The sequence below is a fragment of the Ursus americanus genome, chromosome 9, assembly GCF_024610735.1.
Source record: "Ursus americanus isolate L20-20 chromosome 9, mUrsAme1.1.p, whole genome shotgun sequence".
NCBI classification, from domain to species: Eukaryota; Metazoa; Chordata; class Mammalia; order Carnivora; family Ursidae; genus Ursus; species Ursus americanus.
This window is the reverse complement of record NC_142135.1, coordinates 14744219-14755799: the sequence shown is the minus strand read 5'-3', so window position 1 is coordinate 14755799 and position 11581 is coordinate 14744219. Positions and strand designations below refer to the sequence as shown.

The following is an 11581-nucleotide window of genomic DNA, read 5'->3' as shown; positions in this document are numbered from 1 at the left end:
CCCTGGGGACAGTGTCACCAGAACAGCAGTGTCGAGAATGACAGAGAGGTGGCTCTCCAAGGAGGTGCCGTGGCCACTGCAGCATCTGTCCACCATGATTATCATATCAGATATAGTTAACATTATGGGGCAACAATGATGTTACATGTGCCACCCCTAAAAGTACATAAATAGTTTAGTATTTGGTCAGGCAAGCTTGTGGACCCATAAAAAGGAACAAAAGAGTGTGGATTCTGTGTCCATTCTCTGCTTAGCCTCCCCAACCAACTGGTCAAGTAGGGGAGCCCTGTGAGGGCTTGAGGCGGCCAGGTGGGTGTCATCTAAAACACCCCTTCAGGAGAGACCGGCCCTGAGCGGGGCAGTCAGCTGAGGGTGGCAGGGCCCTCGGGATCCACAGCAGCATTGGAGTAAAAGCCTGAACTGAGCTCCGGGGAGCTACAAGGACTGCCGTGTCTGCCCAGGGCTGGACCCTTCTCCAGGCCAGCTTTGCCCTGGAGCTCCCCACTGGGCTGGGTGAAAAGTTCTGAGCTGCACTGCAGTGTGAGGCTCTTCCACCCAGTTTTCTCTCTTCCCTCCTCTCCCTTCACCGATGTCAGACCAGCATCATGGTCTGGAGCCTTTCTCTGCCTACTCCCGCTGCCTCTACCTCCCGCATACACACCATTCCCTCCACAAGGGTCTCTCACACTGCTCACTCCATGTCGGTGTCGGTTTCCTGGAGGAGCTGAACTCAGACAGGTGTTTTTTTGGCCACCAGCTGCTTTCTTCCTTTTCCTTTTCTTCCTTTCTTTTGAAAAATCCTTTCTTCTCCCTCATTTTCTAATTCTGCATCCACTTAAAGTGAAACAATAGATCTTATGAGAAGACAAAGGGGCATTTCAACTCCTGCTCAAAAATTTCCTCTTGGAAGCTGTATTAGTCTAGAGAAACAGAACTAGTAGTGTGTGTGTGTGTGTGTGTGTGTGTGTGTGTGTGTACATACAGACACACACACATCCTATTGGTTACATATATAAAATATCCAGAGCTGGCCAGCAGGCTGGAGACCCAGGGATGGGTTGACGTTGCAGCTTGAGTTTGAAGGCACTCTGCTGGCAGAACTCCCACTTCCTCTGGGGATCTCAGTCTGTTTTCTCTTAAGACCTTCAACTGATGGGATGAGGCCCACCCACATTAGGAGGGTGAGGTGGTTGACTCAACCTCTACTGACCTAAATGCTTATCTTATCTAAAAACTACCTTCACCTCATTTAGACTGATGTCCAAGCAGAACTTGGCTACCATGAGCTAGCCGAGTTGACATATAAAATTAACCACCACAAGTACTGTCTGGTCTGAGTTCTGAATGCTTTCAGAGAACCTGGTAATGAGCCTGTAAGGGGCAGCTTAAGCTGCCCTGACTTTTACCCTTTGGTAGCTTCTGGGCTAGTATTATTTACCACAAAGAACCTCACAGTCGTGCATTTCTAAGTCCTCAGAAAACAAATGGTTGAGCCTTTCTACCGTCTCTGTCGCAACTACTCAGCTATGCCGCTGGATGTGAGATAGCCGCAGGATGCAGCTTAACAAATGAGTATGCTCTGTGCCAATAAAACCTTACTGATGGAAGAGGAAGTGCGAAGTGTATGTCATTCTCACTCGTGAAATTGTATTCTTCTCTGGATTCCTCTCCCCTCGCCTCCCCTCTCAACCATCTAAGAATGTCAAATGCTGTCTCGCTTTTAGGCCACACAAAGCAGGTGGTGGGAAGCTGTGATTTGCCAGCCTTGCTCTCTGCCATTGCTGTCTCCATGAAAATTCACCTGTCCTCTCATGCTCTCAGCATGCTGCTTATTTCCAGGTGGCAATTCAAGCCTTTTTTTTTTTTTTAAGATTTTATTTATTTTTTTGAGAGAGAGAGAGAATATGCATGAGCAGGGCGAAGGGTAGAGAGAGAGAATCTCAAGCAGACTCCCCACTGAGCAGGGAGCCCGATGTGGGGCTTGATCCCAGGACTCCAAGATCGTGACCTGAGCTGAAAGCAGACGCTTCACTGACTGAGCCACCCAGACATCTCTCAATTCAAGTCTTTAATAAAACAATCTGCTTCGGGAGCTCAAGACGTCAGCTTCCTCTGCAAACCTGCATTTTCACTGAGGCTTCTGGGAAGAATTTCTTCCTCAAAGAAGGCTATCATGGTAAAATTTCTTTTTGGGGTGTTGGGCGAGTCTTTGGTCTGGAAGGAGGTTTTGGTCTTGTACCATTGCGCCATGGACACGTAGGGTAGTACAAGTAGAAGATGCCTTAGACTGTCTCTTTCTGTTCGAGTCGTTTATGTATTCATCCACTCAGCATCCATCACGTGATCTCAGAGATAGACAGCTCTGCTCATAATAGAAAATTTTTAGCAAATGACAGAGCCTTGCCTTTCGTGTTTTCTGAAACAAAACTTCTGCCTTGCAACAGCCTTCCGGCTCCTCCAATCCTAGGAATGCTGTCTATCCTTCCAAACTCAGGGCAGGAGTCAGTCCCTTGGGAATCCTCTGATTTTTCCCTCCTCCTGAGAGAAGGAGCTAGTTCCCCCCTGAATTACCCCTGATCCCATCGTCCTTCCATTTCTACTCCTGTTTTATCGATTGGTGAGCTATATGTTCCCTTGTTTGTCTCTTCTGCTGGACACTTGGCATCTTGAGGAGTTGTCTTGTTCTGGGACATTTCTATGCCCCAGAGCCTGATACATGTAGGTGCTCAGGAAACATGTGCTGAAATTATTTACTTTTGAGCCCTTACAATGTGCCAGGCCCTGTTCTGAACAGTGAAAAAAACAGACAAAATCCCTGCCTCCTCGAGCTTCCACTGTAATGGAGTAGGAGGTGGGAGAGAGGCAAACTTAAGTGAGCAAATGGCATAATGTGTTAGAAGGTGGTAACTGCTGTGGAGAAAAATAAAACAGGAAGAAGAGACAGGACGCCCCAGGGAGTTGGGGGGGGGTGTCTGTAATTACAAGCAGGATGATCAGTGAGGAATGGAAGGCACGAGGAGAGAGCCACCTTGCTATCTGGGAGAAAGAAAGCCAGCACAAAAGTCCTGAGGTGTGTTCCTGGAATGTCCTAGAAACAGCACAAAGGCCCACGTAGCCAGGGCTGAGTGAGCAAGGGAAAGAAATAAATTGTACTGCAGAGATTTGAAAGATGTAAAGAACAAAGATGCGTTCCAGAGAGCTGGTGATGAAAAGGGAAACTGAGGCTCGGGGAAGTGGATGATTTTTCAGGATCCTATAATACAGCTGGTCAGTGTTGGAGCTGGGGCCCTGCGGCCGGACCCCGATCTTTGCCACAAAGGACACTGCAGAGCTCTGTCCACAGGAGACCAGCAGCCTGTCAACAGAGCCCAAAGACTGCTTCTTCTTGCAAGGATCTTGTCCTTACACCCCGTCCTGAAAGACAGAGGAGAATAAGATTCAACCAGACACTGTGTCCAGGGAGACAGTGGCAGTCAGGGCTTCACCGCTGCCAGCAATTTTGAAGTTGCCCATATTTCTCTCATCTGGGATGTTTTCTTGCTCTGAAACCTTTTAGCAGATGACAAGGTAATGCCCTGGGTATATTCCAGAACACAGGTCTTTGCTGAAGTGGTCAGACAGCCACTTCCCTTCAAAGCCAGGGACTGCCCCCGGGGATGAAACCATTCAGAGAGCATTTTATAATTGCAAAACATTGCTCTGACATGCTATCAAGTATTTCTCTCCACTGATCAGTGAGGTTGGAAAGCTTTCTCGGGTGTACCGTACATCCGGGAGAGAGATGAGGGCCAAGACACTGCTGATTCAGGGGCGGCATTCTCACGTGTGCGTGGAGCGACATGATCAGATATGGTTTTGGGGAAGACCTCTCTGATTGCAGCACAGAGAACAAGCAGAGAGGAGCGGCAAGTCAGAGTGGTCCCTCTGGACACAACTTGAAGCAAGATGCATGGGACGAGCAGTGTGATGGAGACGCAGAGCTAGACACACAGCTTGGGAACAGTGTGTTGGGAGGTGAAGGTCGGCAGGGGCAGAGCGTGCGTGGACCTGGAGCCTGCTTCAGTCATGAAGCTGAATGGGGAAGTCTAATTCTGGGCCATGGGATTGGGAATCCCGCTTGCTCAAATTTGTAGTATATATTCTCCAGTGTCAGTTTTTATCAGTAAAAGCATTATGTATTGATTTTCTACAAGTTATTTCTCCATTAATCCAGGCGGGGAAGAGAGTATTACTAGTGGACCTCCTCAAAGAGTCAAGAGAACAGCGTGCTGCTGGCCCTGGCGTTATCGAGCCATTGAATGAGTGCCAGCAACCTCCTACCTCCAGATTACTCGATAGGTGAACAAGATTAAGCCCAGTTCATTTAATTCAGGGGTGTACATCAGGCTTTCTGATAAATCGAGTGAATGTATTCCCAATTGATAGAGGAAGGTCACGACACCGTTAAATCTAGACCCACAGAGAAGACAGGGCTGAGGCTGGGAGTTTGGGAGCCCTCAGTGGTGAAGTGAGAGTGGAATTCATGACTAAGTATTGTGGGAGCACAGTGGTCACATAACCAATACAGGGAATCAAAGAAGGCTTCCTGGAGGAAGGTCACCTAAGCCATCTTGAAGGATGAGAAGAGAACACATTTGCTGGAGTAAGAGTGAGGATTTGGTGGGGTGGGATGGGGCTGGTAGGCTATGGTCGAGGAGGCAGAGCACCGGCGAGTGTGACGGAATGAAGCCAGTAATAGCATTAGTGCGTGCTGGGGTTGTTTATAAGCGGCAGTTTCAGCGAAGACGAGAAAGGATAGAGCAGTAGGTGGGGGCCAGAGGACAAAGGGACTTTCCAATACCTTTAAAGTTATCAGAGGAGCAATGATGAAACCTTGAATGATACCCTAATATAGGAGACAGAACCAAGAGACTTGATTTGAGAGGAACTTCTGAATAGGAAATGCAGAATTTGATAACCATTTGGAGGATGGGGTCGAAGGTGAGGTGAGGTCTGAAGGGAATTACAGATTTCAGGCGACAGCATGAGATGGCAGACGTGGTGAACCCCTGTGACAGTATCAGGGTCCCCCATCTTCCTAGCTGGATGCATCCTGCAGGACGGCGGGTGGTGGTGGGGGGTCTCTGTCACTGGGTTCTGGATCCGCCCGGTGCTCTGGGAAGCATGATGCTTTTCCTGATAAGATGGCAATGTACAGCAGGCAATGCTGCTTCCCTCCTTCGTATGGCCTTGTATTCAGTAGCTTCACGAAACCTTGGAGTGATAAGCCGGACAAAAAGTCAAGAGAACAGCCTTGCTGCTCGCCTTGACATTATCGAGTTATTGAATAAACGCCAGCAATCACTTACCTCCAGGTTACTTGATAGGTGAGCAAGATTAAGCCCTGTTTGTTTAATTCAGGGGTGCACATCAGGCTTTCTGATAAATTGAGTGGATGCATTCTTAACTGGTACAGGAAGGCGGCTGCCATAGAAATCTTCCAGGCTTCAGTTTTGAGTCCACCGGGAGCAACGTGGTGTTGCGATCAGAGAGCATGAGCTGTAGCACCAACACGCCTGAACAGGAGTTTAGAGACCCTTGAGCCAGCTAACCCTTGTCCCCCCCTTGCAGAGTGGGGACAGTAGTAATCTACATCGGCAGGCTACTTGGCACAGCGATTGTGGGGGCATTAAGTCCCCTCCCTTATTTCTTTATAACTGAAGAAACAAGGTCGCTTTCTGTAGCTTTATGTGGAAGTCCTTCAATGCAAGCTTGGAGTCTCAAGTCAGTCCTGCCACCGACGATCTGTTTGATCCTGTAGAAGTCTCCTCCCCTCTCAGGGCCTCAGTTTCCCTTTTTGTTAAATGAAAGCCTTGACCTAGAATAGGACTTCTGAAGCTTCTCCTGGTCGGAGCTGCTTGCTCCGTGGTGGCTTCTCTTAATGCTGCTTTCAAATCCCTCTGCTTGTAGTTTTTCTTCTTGCCAGAAGGTGGTGCTATTAAGTCCTTCGTGTTCACGTACTTACTCCCGCTTATCTGCGGTTCCCTTCCTGAGGTCTCGCTCTCCTCAGTGTCAATCATCCACCGTGAGCCACCTCCCGGAAGAGGAAAGCCCTGCGTGGCGGTGCCTGCGTCATTCCCCGCGCTCCGTCTCATCACGTAGGCATTTTATCATCTCAGGCGGGCTCAGTAAGGGTGAGTACAGGACAGTAAGATTTTGAAAGAGAGTGACCACATTCACGTAACTTTTATGACAGTAGATTGTTACAATTGTTCTATTTTATTGTTAGTTACTGTTGTTAATCTTATTGTGCCTAATTTAGAAACTAAACTTCATCGTAGTTGTGTATGTATAGGAAGACGTAGTCTATATAAGATTTGATAGTACCTGCAGGTTCAGGCATGGGCTGGGGATCTTGGAACACGTGCCCCGTGGATAAGGGGGCGGGGGGGGGGGGACTACTCTATTACAAAGATGCTCCTTTTGCTTTAAGTTCTGGGAGATGCAAGTTGGCCTTCCTTAGGTGCTCTAAGTGTGAACTTTTGGTTGCGGGGGTCTCTTTGGAGTTCCCGGCTGTTCTTTGCCCCCTTCCCAGCCCTGCGACCCGGGCTGTAGTCTGGTTCAATTCTTTTCAAGTCTCGGAGTACTGGTCAGAACTGTTCCAGTTTCACCGGCCTCAGTTCGGGGCCATAGAAGGGAGGCTGGGGTGCCTTTGGACCATTTCAGGATGGGGGGATAACAGAGAACTGAGGGTTGGCCCCCAAGACTGGCTGGTGCAGGTTTACGCCTGGGACTGGACTGGTGAGGGCCTTGGCAGAAATAGCGTGTTGGGTTTGGCCAGGACTCACAAGACCATTTCTTACCCCTTACGTCAGACCCGCCATGTCCCCCCCCCAAGCACTTTCCAGCCCCGGCCTGCTGGAGCTACTCCTCATTTTTGGAACTCCTGGTCTGGCTCTCCAGATCCAACTGGAAGCATCAGGCTTCAGGGGTGGCCAAGAGTCCTCACCTCACCTGAATTTTGGTGGGGTTGATGGGTTGGGTGTCACTGAGGACACCACTGACCTGTCTTACTGTTCGTTCCCAGGAATAAGCCCCAGGAGGTGGTCTTGGTGTCCTGTCACAGCAACTAGAGGGATGAGCCCTTGATGGTGTAGACTGTCGCCATCAATAGCAATCAGCGTTACTTTTTCTCAGACATGATATTGATAAGGATGGAGCTTTCCCACAAAGGCAAAGGCATACGAACAGTTTTGATCAGATCAGGAAGTGCTCGTCACTCAGATCCCAGCTCCGAGGCGTGCCTGTCCCTAGGACCCATCAGCTTCCCTCTCCTTCAGAAGCTGCCACCACCCACTGCAGCCCCTCATCTTGGGTGCCTTCTTCTCCCCCCAAGCCCAGCAGAGGAACCTACTGTGGTCAAACCAACCTGTGCTTCCTTGCTCCCTGTTAGGACAAATCACAGGGCTTTGGGTTTCAGGGTTTTATTGTGGGTCACTAAGTAGAACCAGACAGCCAAGGTCTTCAAGACAGCAAACAAGGCAGAATGGAAAGAGGATAAACTTTGGAAACACAGGGCCTGGATGAGGCTCCCAGGTCCATCACCACTGCCTCGTGCAACAGCAAGGATGAGTCATTTAATTTCCCTCTTTATATATGCAGACATATATGTATGTCTGTACACATAGACATATACATGTATGTACACACAAATGAATATTTGGATGCTTGGCTTCAGGTCTTGATAGTTTGTTGTATGTATATTGTTTTATGCACTGTCACTGGTATATTTATCGCACTTTAGGAAATATAGGATAATTATTAACTTTCCCCTGGAAAGGACCCTTTTGTGGTCAGTGATTTTCTGAGTTCTGGTGACATTGTCTTAAGGTTTAGTTTCGATTGCCTTGGTTTGGTAAATCTCTTTAAAAACACCCACTATTTCCCCAGTTCTGGGACAATAATTCCCTTTTCATTCTGGAATATCTGTATCAACCACTTAAGAACATTTTGGGGGTACCAATCTTCTGAACATGGCAGAGCAATAACAAGAGAATATTCTCAGCTCTTAGGGCCTCAGGTAGTTCTGCAAATCTTTTTACTTTTTCTTACTCTATGGAAACTCCAGGGAAATGGGTACCTACATGGTATCTACCTCTATGAAAAGCCTGAGCAACAATGATTTTACACAGAAATCACAGATTGATAATTTGAATGATGGCAGATAGAATTATTTTGGTTTTGAAGTAATAATAATAATAATGTCTTTTATATGTGTAGTATTTTTTGTCTTAAAGTGATTTCATATGTATATTCTTACCGTGACATCCCCAAAGTCCAGGAATATGAATATTGAGTATTATTTATCAACAGTTCCTAGATAAGAAACCCAGAGCCTTGAGAGGCTATATAATAATTGTAAAACTTCTCCCAATCACATGCTTATTGAGCACATCAACCTTATGAGGAAGACATTATCATAACCATTTTTCAGGTAACGCAGCTGTGCCCAAGAGAGGTTGAATAACTTCGTCAAGATCACACCACGAGTAAGGAGAACCAGGATCCAAACATTTGTGTATAAAACCTCATAGTTTCTGCTGTTTCACTGTAGTGTGATGCTCTTCCCCTGAGAGTGGTGGCCATGTGGGAAAGGCCCTGGCCTGGGAGTCAGGAGACCTCTGGTCCTGCTTGTGTCTGCCCCTAACCTACGAGTCATCTTGGGTAAGTCATTTCCCCTCTTCTTCCCTACGGCTTTGTTATGTGAGACATGGAGTGTGGAAATGAGGTACCTTCTAGCTCTAGGACCCTGCATCGTTGAACGACTCCCTGGGTTACAAAGCTGGGGTAATTGACATGGGCACCGATGCCTCGTCTACACCTCTTAGCTCTTGTCCATGTCTTTCGTGTCTGAATGAGAATTTCCCTCCAAGAAGAATTCACTGGTAGAGACACAGTTGCTGACTCTGCAGAGAAGAGTGTTGGAAAGGAATGGCAGGACCCAGAGTCGGGGTGGCAGTGGGAAGCCTTCCTCATCCCTTTGGCATGACAAGCCAAGTGTTGCTTCAGGGGAAGGTCACTGAGCATGATCTGCTATGCTATCTTGGGTTCCCCCAAAGCAGAGCCTACAAGAAGGACTCACACGCAGGTCATTTATTTTGGGAAGTAATCCTGGAGATCAAGAGCGGAGGTGCTGGGAAAAATGATATAGAGGGAGGGAAAGCCAATCCTAAGGGTGCATTCTTGAGGTGGTTCCTGCTGTGGACAACTGGGTCTTGATCCTGGGGGTATCCTGCCTTGGGATTGTCCCTAGAGTCATGGAAAACCATTTTAGTCTTCCACTGGTCATGTAGTTTCCAGGCGGTGTTAATGGTCTTGTACTTCCAGTTTGTACCTACACCAGAGGGGCTGAGCAGACGCCAGCGGAACCAGGGGATGCCTGGGGCAGCAGAAGAGAGATGCTAACACTTGTTGCTTCAGCAACAGCCAGGGCGAACTGATGGGGCATCAGAGATGTCTGGCACAATTGTGTTGCTGGTACCCGGCCCATGCGGGCTGTGGGGTGGGTTGCGGGCTGAGATATGAGGTGGGTGTGGAGGGACTGGAAGCGATTGCTCCAGAGTGCTCTGCCACACTAGGAAGCTGTGTGATGAGGAGACCCTGTAGGTTCTCTCCCATGTGTGCTTTGGGAGATAACCAGCATCTGGGTGCCAACCACTCAGCTCATAGGTGACCTAAAGAGCACCTGCCCAGGAAGAAGGCTTTCCTCCTCTTCTCTGTAATCCCCTTGTCTCCGCTGGAGGAGCTAGGAGTGGAGACAGATGAGGTGGGGAAACTACCTCCTCCTCCCCACCAAGTCCCTTGGGCCAAGAGGCTGAGCCCCGAGCGAGGGGAGGGGAGGGTGCGAATACCAAATTAGACATGACGCGTGTGTTCCACTGCACTGGGCTGAATATTTAGTATCTACAAGTGACCAAAAAGCTATGGGATGTCCCTATGGGGTGCAGAGGGAGATGTGACACGGCAGCATTGATGGCGGTCCCTACGTGGAATGAGGTTTCCATGTTTGCACTTCGCCAGGCTTGGATGGTCAACCACTGCCTGCCATTACTATTTAGCTATTTGTCCCATGGGACAGCTGGATGGGCAGTACTTCTTTTTCTCCATAGTGGCCTCCTCGGTCTAGATGATGACATGTATATGTGTTACGTGCAATGTTAAGGATCAAGTGTCTTTACGATGGTGGTTTCAGCCTCTAGTGCCAGCAGGGGCCAGATAGGGAGCAGAAGTGAGGGCATAGGGTGCTTGGGACCCATCAACCAGAGTGCTCATGTCCTGCTTACGGGGGGCAGGCACTGTCGAGCTCTCGCAGAGCCTTACAGAAACAGCAGGGTAAGGACTTTGGATCGTTGGTCATGGCTATCAAATACCTGGATGGTTTGCCACCACCATGCTACCCCTCGGTCCTCATGATAGACTCTTCTAATGCCCTACCCCTTGCTGTGTCCGGCTCCTTTTCTAAGTAACTTTACAATGTCCTCCCATTGTGGTTGGGGACACTTTCCTGCCTCTGGGCTCCTCTCGTCCTCAGGTCTTGTTTTGGCCAATGGTGGATTAGCAGCTGCGACACATGGCGGCTTGAGCGAGTGGGGTTCCCTCTTGCATCTCCGCCATCACCACGAGGAGGACACACCTGCACTAGCTGCCGATCCCATCACGGGAATGAGAGGGTGCAGGGCCGAACCACACCAGCCACGCCCCTCCTCAGTCAGCTGACCTGCAGATTATGAGTCAGTGATGGTTGTAGTAAGGCCCTGGGTTTGGGGGCCTGGTCATGCAGGGATCCTGTTCCCTGTCGGAGCAGTTAAACCGGTCCTACAACTTCTAGGACACCAGTAGCCTGGCACTGTGCCTGCTGAGCCTCTAGGAGGCCTCAGATTATTCCCGACACAGTCAGCGGGCGATCCATGGTGTTCTGTGGGAAGGAGCCGCCCAGGTGGACTGTCTGCCAGACTCCAGGCGACGGGGAGCCTCTGGAGACTGCCCTGGTGTTTGGGCGTATTCGAGGCACCCCTGGGGGGGGGGTCCCTTCTTCCTTTCCTTTGTTCTGTCTGCATGGGTCCTGGGGGAGCTGGTGGTTAGCCCCCGTGAGCTAAAGGGCCCTCACAGGCTCTCCGATGGAGTCTATGTGGTTCCTGTTCTTAGTATTTGTACTCTGGGCTTTTACAACTTCAAAGAGCTCCTCACCCATATTCACTAATTAATTCATTACTACGGCAAGTAAAACCTGAGCAATGAGAGAAAAATGTCATTAGCACGAATACCAGAGGCTCATTATTTAGAATAGTTGCCCGGAGCCAGGCTCCCTCTGCCGGGGCTGTTAACCCCTTCCCGGGCTGGCAGGCACTCCTGGGGCAAGTGTGTGCCCCGGGGCCGAGTCCGCCTGGCACTCAGCAGTCACCAGGCACCTACTGCGTGCTCAGCTTGTTCTGCCAAGGTGCCATGGGGATGCCAGAAGCTGTAAACGTGGTTTCTGACCTCAAGGGCCTTCAGTCTAGTGAGAGCTCTGGAGTCAGGGAGACCTGAGTTTGAATCCTGGCAA

At 49.4% G+C, this 11581-nt stretch overlaps 1 long non-coding RNA gene across 2 annotated transcripts in view; it reads left to right on the top strand.

Annotated features, from left to right (window-relative positions):
* Nucleotides 1-5441: 5441 nt before the first annotated feature.
* LOC148109418 (uncharacterized) overlaps nucleotides 5442-11581 on the top strand; it is a 34400-nt gene continuing 28260 nt past the window's right edge. For both annotated transcript variants that reach the window (XR_015725706.1, XR_015725707.1), the window contains exons 1-2: nucleotides 5442-6173; nucleotides 8474-8703. This is a non-coding gene — a long non-coding RNA (uncharacterized LOC148109418). The remainder of the gene's footprint in view (nucleotides 6174-8473; nucleotides 8704-11581) is intronic.